At 41.6% G+C, this 15,149-nt stretch overlaps 1 pseudogene across 1 annotated transcript; it reads right to left on the bottom strand.

Annotated features, from left to right (window-relative positions):
• Positions 1-285: 285 nt before the first annotated feature.
• Positions 286-11,635, bottom strand: LOC310770975 (WD repeat-containing protein 76-like; annotated as a pseudogene). The gene is made up of 8 exons: positions 11,622-11,635; positions 6,528-6,681; positions 6,114-6,275; positions 4,536-4,651; positions 4,204-4,302; positions 3,887-4,039; positions 3,738-3,791; positions 286-541 (listed from the first exon to the last, which is right to left on the bottom strand). The product of its transcript is annotated as a WD repeat-containing protein 76-like (transcript).
• Between the last annotated feature and the right edge of the window lie 3,514 nt (positions 11,636-15,149).

Raw genomic sequence — 15,149 nt, 5'->3', positions numbered from 1 at the left:
AGCTGTCTATTTTTGAAAGAGCAGTTGGAGTATCAGGATGTTGGAAATAGTCCTGAAAGTGAGACAAATAGTAAAGGGAGAAACTAGGTTTTCTGAAGCTTTGAACCAATTGTGAACCTGGGGACATCTGCTGGTCAAATTTGAAACAGGATGCCCCCTAAAAACAATGATTTAGTAGCCTAGTCTACATTATCCTGAAACAAATCCAATTTGTGGGACTTCATAATAGACATATGTAGGCATTTATAAATGGTGGCGTTGTTCGTGCACGTTTTGGTCCTGGTCTCAGTTGGTGAAGACATGCAGGCGTCCTGAGTTGTTGCCGCCCAGCAAAGCATTCCTTGTAGGATGGAAGGCTGTGATGGACAGCACCGTGCTGAGGTGGTGGTCGTCTCTGAAGGAGTGCTGCAGCTGGCCGCTTTCGTGGAAGACCTGCACCTGGCGAGGCCGCTCCATGCTTCCCACCACAAAGCAGTCCTCTTGTTTAGGGTCCCACACTGCTGATAGCTTCGTCAGCCATCGGCCTGTGTTCAGGTTATGTCTGAAAATAAATTTCAGACAACTTAGCATACAGTATAGTCTGATGAAGAATGTGTTACCCACTTCTAGTAAAATCTGACTGGACTCACTGTAGCAGGAGTAATGGCATGTAAACAATTGCATTGCCTTTTCATGTGGTTTTTTCTACCAAAGAAAAAGAAAAGGAAATCCGCACTGTTTTTTAAGCTCCCACGTGAGTTTTTTAATTACAAAAAAGCAACGGGTCTTCATCAGGCAGTACAGAGAACAAGCTCTCTGTGCATGGGCATATATATAACCTCACATGGGGTGGTGGTGCCCCAATCAGGTGACGACAGACACCTGTGATCATTACAAAATACATAATTGTTGAAAGAGTCCACAAGAATACAACTTTTTTTAAAGATCATATAATAACAGAGGTAAACAAATTCTAAAATACCCGATACAAAAGAAATACAAGAAGTAAAACATGCAGGTGAATATTATTATCCCTATCTATACCAATAAGAAACCAAAGAAATGTAAAAGTATAGTACGGTAGGCCAAGGTAGGTTCAGACAGGGTTTGAACCCAGGACTCCCAGGTGAGAGTCGTACGTGCTACCCACATGACCGAAGAGCCAGGCACATGTCTACAATGGCCAAGGTGTATACATATAACAACAGAATATAATAAAGTTAAAACATCACAGCAATGGCTTGACGTCTAGTTCTTCATTGAGGCCATACGGTGCCAACGTGTTGAGTGTATATATGTGAAAAGCCACACGTTGTAAAAGTCATTGTTCGTGGTCACCTCCTCTAGGGGGCTTTTCAACCTTCTCTATCCCCATGTACCGGAGTGAGGAGATGCTGTGTCCTGCTTGTTTGAAGTGGACTGCAACAGGGTTACGTTCATCACCGCATCTGATGTTGCTGCAATGCTCGCTAATCCTAGTGCGGAGGGCTCTAGACATTTTCCCCACATAAGCTAATCCACAAGGACATTTTATCTTTAAAAAAGTTGTATTCTTGTGGAAAGACCTACTCTTTCAACAATTATGTATTTTGTAATGATCACAGGTGTCTGTCATCACCTGATTGGGGCACCACCACCCCATGTGAGGTTATATATATGCCCATGCACAGAGAGCTGATGAAGACCCGTGAGGGTCAAAATGTTGCTTTTTTGTAATTAAAAAACTAACCGTGGGAGCTTAAAAAACAGTGTGCGGATTTCCTTTTCTTTTTCTATACGCGTATTTTTTCCAGCACCTGTTGAAATAATCTTGGATGTGCGTGCACTCTACTCTTCTGCATATTTCTACCAAAGACACACGATTGTTAATTTTGGTTTGACATTTTTTTTATGTACCGTAATTTAAGTGCCGAGTTGGAAAGGCTTGTTGTCGCTGTGATACTGGCTTATAATAAAACTGTAATAAAAATAGAAACAGTGATAAGTATTATGATGACCTGAGATAAACCTTCTACTACCCAAAACTCAAATGTATCAATCACTGTGGCACTGATGAAGATCCGCCATTAGGCCCTCTCTGCACTTTCACACAGAACCAAGCAGCCCTGCCATACAGGAGTGTGCTTTAGATAGCATCCACCCCTCCCGGATTGAAATTAGGCGTGAACCATGGGCGTTAAGCTTATTATGTCCGAGGAGTCTATTTATTTAATTTTATTTTGCCTTTATATAAACAGGTAAATCAGTGCGACCTGAATTTAACGAGCAACTTTCAATATTCGTCTGATCGACTTTATGGATCACAGAGGCAGCATCATGTATTACAAGCTACACGTAACGGAAGGCTTTCTTACCTTTGGTTCCAGTTTTTTTATAAAGCATATACCCATGTTGTGAAGTAGCCTAATTAAGTCCGTTCTGAAAGCGTGTTGACTGGAAGAAAAAAAGTGTGAAACAGCTGCAGTCTGATTTTAATAACGTTATCGACGGGGTCATTATAGACCACTTGGTTTCTACTTCTGGTTATGTCACTTTCAGAAGAACAGAGCGAATCTCAGGCACAGTGGGCAACGCAAGGCACACACCTGCTCAAGTGACTCGGGCTATAGTAGGAGCACAGTCTGAATGCTAACATTAGTTGTTTTTCGTAAGGGAACGCACAACAGGCGAGACAGCCTGCAGATATGCTTCGGTTAACTTATTTCTGATCGGAGAACTTCAATCTGGAGGTTGTTTTCCCTCAGTCCTCCTGTCATTTCTTTATGAATGAGCCGAGATTCCCGTCTTCCCGCGGCTTAGCCTTTTAGACAGACGTCGATTCTGCGCTGATACTACCTCTACCGGGGGAACGAAAGGCGTAACAAAATGACACGCCATTCCGTTCTTGCGACTTTTATACAGGAGGCATCATTCTACAGGCGGCGCCCCCGCCAGGCCAGTAAAAGAATTGCAATTTGTTTTTTTGTTTTTCTGCTCTCCCCAAAATTTAAATATACCTTTATGGCATATTATTACAATTACAATATAGCAATAATGGTGTTGACAGTAATACAAGATGCCAAATCATTCAAAACAATCAGCATTTTGCTTTTAGGAGCATTGTGCCAGCGTGCGGCGCTGTTCCAAAACATGTAAACGTGTCGTTGCCTGCGAAACGCTCATCCCATAATACAAATGTTCGCATCGCATCCCATAATAGTATGATGATACTTGGGATGCCATTGCGAACATAGATGCGAACAGGTTAGCTAAAAGTTTAGCGTCACCAGCGAGGGGCCCCACCGTTGCGGTCGAGGTACATTTCGAAATCCCTCCAGGCCTGAAAATCTTTCTAGGGGAAACACTGCAGGAGGCGAGACATAACGCTGCAACGAACGCGGCTTTCACAGTCTGTGTTAAAGGGGCTATAGATTGAGACAGCTTTCCTGATTTCCCCTCCCCTGATCAGGTAACATAATGACTTTGGAAAAACAGTTAGCAAGCACGACTCCCATAAAGATATATAAAAAGTATACGGGTGCCTGGGTCGGAGGATACTAGTAGGTGACAGATGTCCCGGCACACGCGGTTTAAGAAAAAATATCTTATTTATTGTGGGCAAGCAAGGTGATGAACGTTTCGCCTAGAAGCCTTCTAGGCGAAACGTTCATCACCTTGCTTGTATAATAAGATATTTTTTCTTAAACCGTGTGTGCCGGACATCTGTCACATAATGACTTTCCCACACTGAGAGGCTATGTTCAAGTGAGTGGATGTACCCGATGGAAGTCAGCAAAGGAGCTGTGGTGGTCATTGCTGAGGTGTCATATATCCTATGGAAAAAGAAAAGAAAATGCACATTCAATTTAGAGATGTAATTCCAAAACAAGTAGTGCAGTGCAAGTGCTTTAAGCTGTGTCAGCCCCACCTAATCGTGTTGTCCATACAGGAGCTGAGCACTCTGTTCCCTGTACTAGGGGAGAAATAAGCACTGGTTATGCTTAAAGAGTGGCCGTGCAGCTGGCAGACCGCCTGGCTCTCGGTCTTCTTCAGACAGCGGCTATCGTAAATACTCACAAGCCTGCAGAGAAGAAGGAAAATTAGTTTGGACTATTTATAGACTGGACAGACTACAGCTGAACTGACTACAAGCAGGCAATCCAATTTAACAACTTTAGAAAACAAATGATCAAAGTGATTACTGCTCTGGAGAAAATATAAATTAATCAAAGATATGAATCATACCTGCTCTCGGCCTACTGCTTGTTTAGTGGATGGACGCTAACACAGTGAAGGCTCTTGGGGTTGAGGGTGTAGAGGGTGTGGAGGGACTCATGGGAGTTGCTGCAGAGAAATTAAAAACATTAAGAGATTAGAAGCAGCTTTGTACCAGTCTGGAAAACATTATGCATGTTTCTGACAATGTTGTTTATGATTAATAAAAAAAGAGAGCAGGCGGTTAGCACTCTTCATGCTTACTGACATTCAACATGATGAAGAGAGATGGTAAAGAATAGAGAAGTGCTGCATTTTTTAAATCATTAATACAACAGTTGAAGAAGATGGCAGTATGTTACCCTGGGGTGCGCCTATCCACAATGGCAACATCTCCACCAAATTGCCCGACAACTAGTGTCATACAGTCATGTGACAGGAAGTCAAAGGTTTTCAGGCCATCTTCAATAGAATACACCTGGTAGGAAGTAGAAAATGATTCAGATCAGCTGGTGAAGTAGGAATATCTTAAAACTGGAGTGGGTTTACAATTCATGCACGATTTTACATCAACTTAATGAGGACATGGAATGTTTTTTTAAACATCTCCACTGATTTATAAGTTTGTTGCAAAGCAGTAATGAGTAAGTCCAGAATATTTCAGCAAAATTAACAGATGTTGTGCTTGAGGGCGGCTGTTCCAACTACAGATTGTTTATTTTTTCTATATGCACACATCCAGGGAGAATCGAATTGAAAACCTTAACAAGCGTTAATGACCCATGCCAGCAGGCGGGGGAGGATTTCTCAATGCAGAAAATATATAGAGAATATATAGAGAAGGTAAACACTGTCCATCTGCTTATATTACGGAGATTGTAAACTGATGCAAAGTGGGTTGAAAATCGGCAAAGCCTTCCTTTAATTACACATAGCTGCATCAAGACTTGTTTGTGTAAAAACTGTTCCTGAAATGGAACTGTACACCTGTGATGTCAGCCCCAGCAGAATGTCCAGCAACAAGTGATGTCACAGGTGTTTAACACCCATTTAGAATCCTACCCTTTTCTCCATACTGTATTTCTGCCCTGGGGGCCTGTATCTTATTATAATATATATAGGGGGGGGGGGGTTCATAATGATCATGAGCCCAAAATGTAAATTCATTACCCCCGCCCCCCCCCCAAAAATAAAATAATAATAACACAGCGCTCTTCAAGTTAAAAGGTATTGGTTCAAACTGTACTTACTGGCTGAAATTATGATTATTATTATCATTATATATACAGTATATATATATTGTTACAGAGTGATATGTGATTGACATGTGATTGTCAGGGACCCCCTTGTTTAATTATAATATGTCAATTTACGTCTTTGCATCAGAGGATCAAACAGGAAGTGGGAGTGGCTTAGAGATTATATCCGTGGCATTTCAGGTGCGCAGGCCCCCCCCCCCCTCTCTGCCATGTTGGAAGCCATGTATCGCTCCTGTTCCCCAGTGCTCTATTGATCCCTCCGTTTCCACGTGTATGGGTGTGACTGTGTGTGTGAGATATTATTTTGAATTAGCGTCCCCAATCTACTGAACGGGAGCTGCTGATGGCCCGCTCCACACTACCGACTGAGCTGTCCACACAAGCCGGGCTGTCTAGGTGTCATCGCCCCATGCTGATAGCAGGTGAGCTGCTCCCATTCACTTTGTGACTTCTTGTTTGATATTTCTGTGCAAAGACGTTCTGTGTTGTTGTGGCAGGTGTGGACTGACTAGACACGAGCTTGATCCTATTTTGAGAGCCAGATCTGTCACAATATATATATATATATATATATATATATATATATATATATATATATATATATATAGTAAATTCCTAGATAGATGCCACTGGGGAAGGGGGGGTGATCAATAAAACTACATTTTATGGAACAAAATTTACATCTTCAAAGAGGGCCTTCTCTACATCCATGCAGCGTAGAGATCCATCGTAGCTGAGGGTCAGCAGGTGGCTAGGATGAGTCCTGGAGAACATCATGCAGCTCACTGGACGCTGAGAGTGGGGCTCAAAAAGCAGCACGCCATCATCACCGTAATCACCACCCTTAAAGAGTAAATAATAAATAAATCAAGTTGTACTGTAACACTGTACTTTTCCCCTAAGTGTCCAGTCATTGATGTTTTACTTCAGGAACTCATTTCCTTGTCATTTTAGCGGACATCCACAGGCTGGCAAAAGTAGGAACCAAATTTATGTATTTTTTGTGTCACTGGAATACGATTCAGAACATCCAAACTCCCAAATTCTAAAAAGATGGTGTTAGCAAATGGTTATGATCAAAGCAAAGAAACTCACCAAGTTCCAGAGTCCTACATGCCCCCATTTATCTCCTGCAGCCATGAGCAGACTGCTAGTGCAGGGGTGGAAGGCAGCAGAGTATATGCGTTGTTGAACCACTTTGGCCACTTGATCTTCAGTTATCCTCATGGTCTTAAGGGAAGAGCGATACCTGCATCAAGACAACAGCCCATATTTTAACAAGACTAGGTCAAAACCTGTGTGTGATGTGTTCATACTAACACTAAGTCTGTTGACTTAAAGTACATAGCTGGACTGTGTGTGATGTGTTCATACTAACACTAAGTCTGTTGACTTAAAGTACATAGCTGGACTGTGTGTGATGTGTTCATACTAACACTAAGTCTGTTGACTAGTACATAGCTGGACTGTGTGTGATGTGTTCATACTAACACTAAGTCTGTTGACTAGTACATAGCTGGACTGTGTGTGATGTGTTCATACTAACACTAAGTCTGTTGACTAGTACATAGCTGGACTGTGTGATGTGTTCATACTAACACTAAGTCTGTTGACTAGTACATAGCTGGACTGTGTGTGATGTGTTCATACTAACACTAAGTCTGTTGACTAGTACATAGCTGGACTGTGTGTGATGTGTTCATACTAACACTAAGTCTGTTGACTTAAAGTACATAGCTGGACTGTGTGTGATGTGTTCACACTAACACTAAGTCTGTTGACTAGTACATAGCTGGACTGTGTGTGATGTGTTCATACTAACACTAAGTCTGTTGACTACTAACACTAAGTCTGTTGACTTAAAGTACATAGCTGGACTGTGTGTGATGTGTTCATACTAACACTAAGTCTGTTGACTAGTACATAGCTGGACTGTGTGTGATGTGTTCATACTAACACTAAGTCTGTTGACTAGTACATAGCTGGACTGTGTGTGATGTGTTCATACTAACACTAAGTCTGTTGACTAGTACATAGCTGGACTGTGTGATGTGTTCATACTAACACTAAGTCTGTTGACTAGTACATAGCTGGACTGTGTGTGATGTGTTCATACTAACACTAAGTCTGTTGACTAGTACATAGCTGGACTGTGTGTGATGTGTTCATACTAACACTAAGTCTGTTGACTTAAAGTACATAGCTGGACTGTGTGTGATGTGTTCACACTAACACTAAGTCTGTTGACTAGTACATAGCTGGACTGTGTGTGATGTGTTCATACTAACACTAAGTCTGTTGACTACTAACACTAAGTCTGTTGACTTAAAGTACATAGCTGGACTGTGTGTGATGTGTTCATACTAACACTAAGTCTGTTGACTTAAAGTACATAGCTGGACTGTGTGTGATGTGTTCATACTAACACTAAGTCTGTTGACTTAAAGTACATAGCTGGACTGTGTGTGATGTGTTCATACTAACACTAAGTCTGTTGACTAGTACATAGCTGGACTGTGTGTGATGTGTTCATACTAACACTAAGTCTGTTGACTTAAAGTACATAGCTGGACTGTGTGATGTGTTCATACTAACACTAAGTCTGTTGACTAGTACATAGCTGGACTGTGTGTGATGTGTTCATACTAACACTAAGTCTGTTGACTAGTACATAGCTGGACTGTGTGATGTGTTCATACTAACACTAAGTCTGTTGACTTAAAGTACATAGCTGGACTGTGTGATGTGTTCATACTAACACTAAGTCTGTTGACTAGTACATAGCTGGACTGTGTGTGATGTGCTCATACTAACACTAAGTCTGTTGACTTAAAGTACATAGCTGGACTGTGTGTGATGTGTTCATACTAACACTAAGTCTGTTGACTAGTACATAGCTGGACTGTGTGATGTGTTCATACTAACACTAAGTCTGTTGACTAGTACATAGCTGGACTGTGTGTGATGTGTTCATACTAACACTAAGTCTGTTGACTAGTACATAGCTGGACTGTGTGTGATGTGTTCATACTAACACTAAGTCTGTTGACTAGTACATAGCTGGACTGTGTGTGATGTGTTCATACTAACACTAAGTCTGTTGACTAGTACATAGCTGGACTGTGTGTGATGTGTTCATACTTACACTAAGTCTGTTGACTAGTACATAGCTGGACTGTGTGTGATGTGTTCATACTAACACTAAGTCTGTTGACTAGTACATAGCTGGACTGTGTGATGTGTTCATACTAACACTAAGTCTGTTGACTTAAAGTACATAGCTGGACTGTGTGATGTGTTCATACTAACACTAAGTCTGTTGACTAGTACATAGCTGGACTGTGTGTGATGTGCTCATACTAACACTAAGTCTGTTGACTTAAAGTACATAGCTGGACTGTGTGTGATGTGTTCATACTAACACTAAGTCTGTTGACTAGTACATAGCTGGACTGTGTGTCATCATCTCTATCAAGCAATTATGGGTTATTATTACTATTATGTGAACTTCAGTTTTGCTGATGGTACTCAGCTATATTTTGTGCTTATTGTGTGTATATTTTGTGCTATTTTGTGCCCTGTTGTACCCATAATTATGCTAAAGAATTCCCTCTTGTGTATTACTGCTAAATTATATTTCAGATTTTCTGTTTAGCAAAGTATTCAGTCACAAAACATAAAGTGATCTTAAGAGATATCCTTGTCAGTGGATGGCTGTTAAACACTGTCTGAAATTAAAAGACTACAGTTACCTTAGCAGGGGGCAGCTTCCGCTTCACTGCTCCTCCCTTTCCTCTGTCTTCACTTCCGGAATCAGAATCCACCTCGCTTGCCGAGTCAGCTTTCTGAGGCACCACAGCTTCTTGCTCCTCCTCCTCCTCGCTGCCTCCGCCAGCGTTACTGCCCTCGCTGTCAGACGAGCTGGCAGGCTGCAGATGAATCTGGATAAGGAGAGATGAGTACGTATGAATTTTCTCATTAAAACATACTGATATCTTAAAACCGTAGGTCCCTGGCACATCTGTCACCAAGTATTGTAGTCGACAAATGTCGACAAAATGTGTAACCCCCCCCCAGACACACACACACACACACACACACACACACACACACACACACACACACACAGTGTCTCACACTTGCAATTGCAACATTTCAATAGGAAGAAATTCACAAGTTGATGTACAGTTGTTTTGCTAATGAGTTCTACAACAACGGACATGACGCAGACTACCACAGACATCACAGATTTCGACCAAATGATCAATTATAGAAATGAGGATGATAAACGACAAAAGATCAACAGGCAGGTGAAAAATCTGTGGATAATACAGGATGACACCTGAAGGGAGAGTAACTGCTAAATCGATAGCAAAGGAATCTATCAGATTCTGTTTCAATTTACAAATATGCATATTTCCCTACTAGTAAACAAAGTTAGCCGGTGTGACAGCCTAACTGGTCGCTCCACTATCCTGTCTCCATACAATATGCGTGCGTGTGATTGTTGTTTACTGTGCGTGTGATTGTTGTTTACTTCCTGCAGCAGCTGTTGTGCACTTCTGTCCGCATATTCAACAACTCCACAATGAAACACTGAAGTCTCCGGCGGATGAAAACTACCCTTCTTTGCTTTTTTACCATCTTTTAATCTCCACTGTGCCTGTCCAACAAATAAATAAACTTAGGCTGTCACACCAGGGCTAGAGTCAGACACTCACGCCTCGCGCCACTTGGCGCTAATGGAACTAGGTTCCATTGCCGTTGCCACCCAGTGACGCGGTTTGTTTACCAAAATACTGCTCGGCTGATCCCTCGTATAGCACTTGTCTTAGTGACAAGCAAGACAACAGTAAACGGACAGGTTTTGGCATTGAGTTTGGCGTTAAGAGAGCGAGCTCCGACCCCCAGTAAAACAGCAGGAGTAACGTTAACTCTAGCCCCATAACATGACGCCACTGTACTTACTGTAGCCTACAGCAGTCAGTAAGTACAGTAAGTGGCGTCACGTTAACTCCAGAGTGTCCCTACTTAAGCTTAAGCTTAGTTTTCATTACATGTAGCATCATTTAAATACAGTACTGCAAAATGCTGCTGATTAAACTGGTAGCTTGTTGGCTACCCCGCTAGCCGGGCGCTTCAGTATGAGTGAGAAACGCTCAGACTCGATAACCTTACCTTTAGTAATTGTATCTTCACTATGGCTCGTTTCATAACTTCTGTCGCCATTTCAGGACAATGCTTTGCCCCTTTCGGAACTGCTAACATAGCTTACGCTACTACGCAGTCCCTTATTAGTACACCGCCGATGTAGCCTAAACAGGTCGCTCCGTCTGCAGAATTGTTCTAACTACTCGATAAAGTTTCGCAAATGAAATTTCAAATGTACTTACGGGTACTTAAGGGTTGTGTGAACCTCCGCGGATGATGTAGAAACACTAGCGCCACTAATAAACATGTTTAATCCCTCACTGAACCCCAGGTCTAATTTCTTCAAAATGAATCAGCTAGAAACACTCGTCTTCTTCTGCGCTGCTGTCATGGGTGGTGCGCAAAGCAACCATAGCGCTCGCTATCACTTCCGGCCCCTGGCGGCCGGAAGTGGCACTTTTGTAGTCTTTTGTAGTTTTTTGTAAGGTATCGGACTAGTGCCATGGCACCGGAAAATAGGGGAAGCTATTAACAGAATTACTGTAATAATCACATGGCTGGCTGTATGTTACTTTTTTTTTATAGCTAAATTATCGCTGGAAGATAAACAATGGAAAATAGGGGAAGCTATTAACAAAATTACTGTAATAATCACATGGCTGGCTGTATGTTCCTTTTTTTTTAATAGCTGAATTGGAGACATGTAGGCTACTACCGGCCCCACAATATTTTTAAAATACATTAATAGAAACACATGACATTAAAAACATTGGCAAAGTCATGACAGATTGTAGAGTTTAGTTACTTTACAACAATATTATTCAAGTAGCCTAGTACTTCAAAGTAATCATCAGTAGGGAAATAGTAGTAAAAATCAGGCTTATTACCTTGTCCATTAAATTTCCAAAAAGACCAAAGCAGGCACTTTTCCCATATCCAGTTGGCAGGACAGCAAATACATTTTTGCGGTATACCAATGCTTTTAAAATTGCCTTTTGTTCCACTTTTAATGGAAAAGGTGACACCTCTTCAATTAACCTGTCGACATCCATTCTCACGTGGTGAGGGCTTCTGACTTCATGTGTAATGTGATTGATATAGCGGTTCCGACCGCCAGGGGCCGGAAGTGATAGCGACCGCTATGTTTTTTTTTTTTTTTTTTTTTTTTAACCATTGACTTTTAATTTACAACTGTAAGGCAATCATCACAAGTGTATACAACTTCGACAAGCATGAACAGACACAAGGCAGCACATTCACACATAATACAGGACAGACGGGGGGAAACACGAAAAAAAACAAAAAATAAAAACAATTTAAAATAAATAAAACATAAGATGGCTAGAGACTTGTTAAAGATAAATCGAGGTCTTTGGTAAAATTCGATTTAATAAATTTCAGGGACTTCATGTAGAGTTGGGTTTCATTAAAGTAGCAGGTAAAGATGGGTGGAGTTTTGATATATTTGCCCTTATGAATAAAGAATTTAGCTAAGATTAGTAACACATTGATCATTAGGTCCAATTTTTTGTCTTCTAATATTACACCAAAAACAATACTATTATAATCAAGAACAGGCATTACTGTGTTTTTTCCATGTAACCAATCGATGAATTATTTCCAGAACAGTTGGGTGTGAGAACATGAAACAAAAAGATGCTCAGTTGTTTCAATATCACCTTTACAGAATATACACTCATTGCTCTCAAATCCAAATCTTAATCTTCAAAATTCACTGGAAGGGTAGAAGTCATTCATTATTTTGTAGTGAATTTCTTTTGTTTTGGGTGGAACTGGATATTTGAAGAATTTTGTTCTCAATCTACATACTGCTGGTTTGTCAAAAATATTCAAAATATTATTTCTACAAGAACGGGCAGTGTATAAATCATTTGTTAGAATAGACCTTGTGAATTGGTTTGAGCACCTTTTATCAAGAAAATGTATTCCATTGATAAAAAGAGTGCTGAGATGAGAACACAACAGAATCTAGCTGTGGCCGGACTGGATAATGATTTAAGCGATGTTCTGTTGAATCCTTTCGTTTTTATTTTAATTTGTTCTTTGCAATTGCTGCATATATGCTCCGACATCGCGAACACGAAGCCTGCCTGCGCTTCCAAAACTCTTCTGCGCGCATCTTACAAAAAACTACAAAAGACTACAAAAGTGCCACTTCCGGCCGCCAGGGGCCGGAAGTGATAGCGAGCGCTATGGTTGCTTTGCGCACCACCCATGACAGCAGCGCAGAAGAAGACGAGTGTTTCTAGCTGATTCATTTTGAAGAAATTAGACCTGGGGTTCAGTGAGGGATTAAACATGTTTATTAGTGGCGCTAGTGTTTCTACATCATCCGCGGAGGTTCACACAACCCTTAAGTAGGTAAGTACATTTGAAATTTCATTTGCGAAACTTTATCGAGTAGTTAGAACAATTCTGCAGACGGAGCGACCTGTTTAGGCTACATCGGCGGTGTACTAATAAGGGACTGCGTAGTAGCGTAAGCTATGTTAGCAGTTCCGAAAGGGGCAAGACAATGCTAAGTTACCAACGAAAATACATAAATAAAGTAAAAAGTTGCCAACGCCTGCAGCCTGTCCACGCCAAGCAAACACTAGCAGTGCACTCCCACAACAAGAAACCTCGCGCCAAGCGCCACACGGCTTGTTTTGTAACTAGCTACTCCCCTCTGCGTTGTAACAAAATTCTAACAGCTCATTGGTTGATATTTCCATGTGACACACTTTAGGTCATGCGGAAGCAGTTGCGGAAACCATAGATATGGCGGAAACCAGTTCGAGGCATGGCCGCTCTGTCCTGCGTAGCGTACCTGATCTCTCCTTTGACAGAGGAGAGCCCATGCGGAGCCCATGGGGGAGATGCGTTACTGAGGCAGGAAGTCAGAAGAAGACCCGCCCCCGTCTTCTGGTGGCCTGTGCTGCAGTGTTTTCGTTCCCCCACAGAAATGCAACAGTAGGCAGTCGCTACGATTTAGAGAAAAAATAAGAAGCATGGCCATACCAAACGAAGTTTTTTTTTTTTAGCTAACGTTACCCAGCAAACATCGTCTTGACCGCGACGTCACCAGACAATATAATTGTGGTTTGGCATCTTACTCGCGTCGCCCATGTTTTCTAAACGGAACACAAAATTGAGCGGAATATTTTTCCTGGAGCACAGCACGGTCTTCCGCCCATAGCCGGAAAACTCGGAGTCGGAGCAAGGTTTTTCCATCCAGGCTACGTGAAACAGAAAGCAGTGGGTAACCGTGCATTCCTTTGCACTTGGAATTTTGAAACAAGACCTACGACAGGGAGAAGTGCAATTCAAGACGGAATTCCGAGTGGGAAACTTGGGCAGCAACACTCTGACGTCACAATCAACATGGCGGCGCACAAAGAGACACACACGGTGATAAGTAAGCAGTTACTTTTTCACAAATGTTTCACTTTGTGTTATGAAACAACTTAGTTGCCATTTCGATTCCCATATAGTTGATTTGTGCTTGATCGAAGCATGCACAGCGGTAGCCTTCTAGCGTCCATGTTTGTAGGCATCCACGCAGTTGGAACGCAGAGCGGAACATGGATATTCCGACTCCCGACTTTGAATGGAAGGCAGCAGCATGTGACCATGACGTCCTGTGCCAATACAGGAAGTAGCCGAGCAGCTGCTAGCCCGCTACCGCTACTAGTCATAACAATAATGATTATGATGAGTAACATTAAGTTAATCAACGAGGTGAATTAAACGATTTTGCGTGTCATAAACGTGGATTATTGTTGATGCTGCGCGAATCGGTAAAAAAACGAATGTTACCATTATGGCAAAAGCTGTCATGATCATCATTTTATCAGTCATTTTCTTGTCATCGAAGGTAAGTTGAAAGAGGAATAACGTCAAGTCAAACTCGGTCGACAGGCCTAACGCCTGAGAGTACTAATAGCTAGCTACTGTTAGCTGGTTAACTAGACTTTAAATCCAAATGTTCTGCCTGTTGTCATTTTTGTTTATGTTGTATGCATGGTTTTTTGAGTACGGTTAGTGAAACGTTAGGGTTTCCTGGAAACCTGAAAAAAATCATGGCATTTCAAAATCTTTGTTTTCCAGGCACTTTAAAAGTCATGGAATTAGTCAAATCCTTGAACCCGTAGGGAAAGTAATGGGATTTTGTTGCGACTGCACATGAGTGCTTCTTGTATTTTATGCTATTTTTTTAATGGAAAAATTCACGTTTTGTTTGAATAGCGTCCAGGTGAGGCAGTGACTCTAAGCACTAAAATCCAATATTAAGAGACCGGGGTGAAATTGGTTTTATATTCGATATTCGCCTGTTTTACCCGTTTCTAACTGTAATAGCTTCATGAAAACGGCACCAATTAATTCCAGATTAGTCTTATTTTGTACAGATACGCGAGGCCGACATTTCACAGCTTTGATCAACTCCCCAACCGCAGCGGTTATCGCGCAATTGCCGAGGAACGACTCTGAATATCCTTCTGAGTGCGTGCGGCAAGCTGAATATCTAGGGACCGTCGTCAAAGAGCAATATCCGTAGTTTCACCT

Source organism: Poromitra crassiceps (genome assembly GCF_964638095.1).
Source record: "Poromitra crassiceps genome assembly, contig: HAP1_SCAFFOLD_284, whole genome shotgun sequence".
Classification (NCBI taxonomy): Eukaryota; Metazoa; Chordata; class Actinopteri; order Beryciformes; family Melamphaidae; genus Poromitra; species Poromitra crassiceps.
The sequence above is the reverse complement of the archived record's forward strand: the minus strand, read 5'-3'. Positions and strand labels throughout refer to the sequence as shown.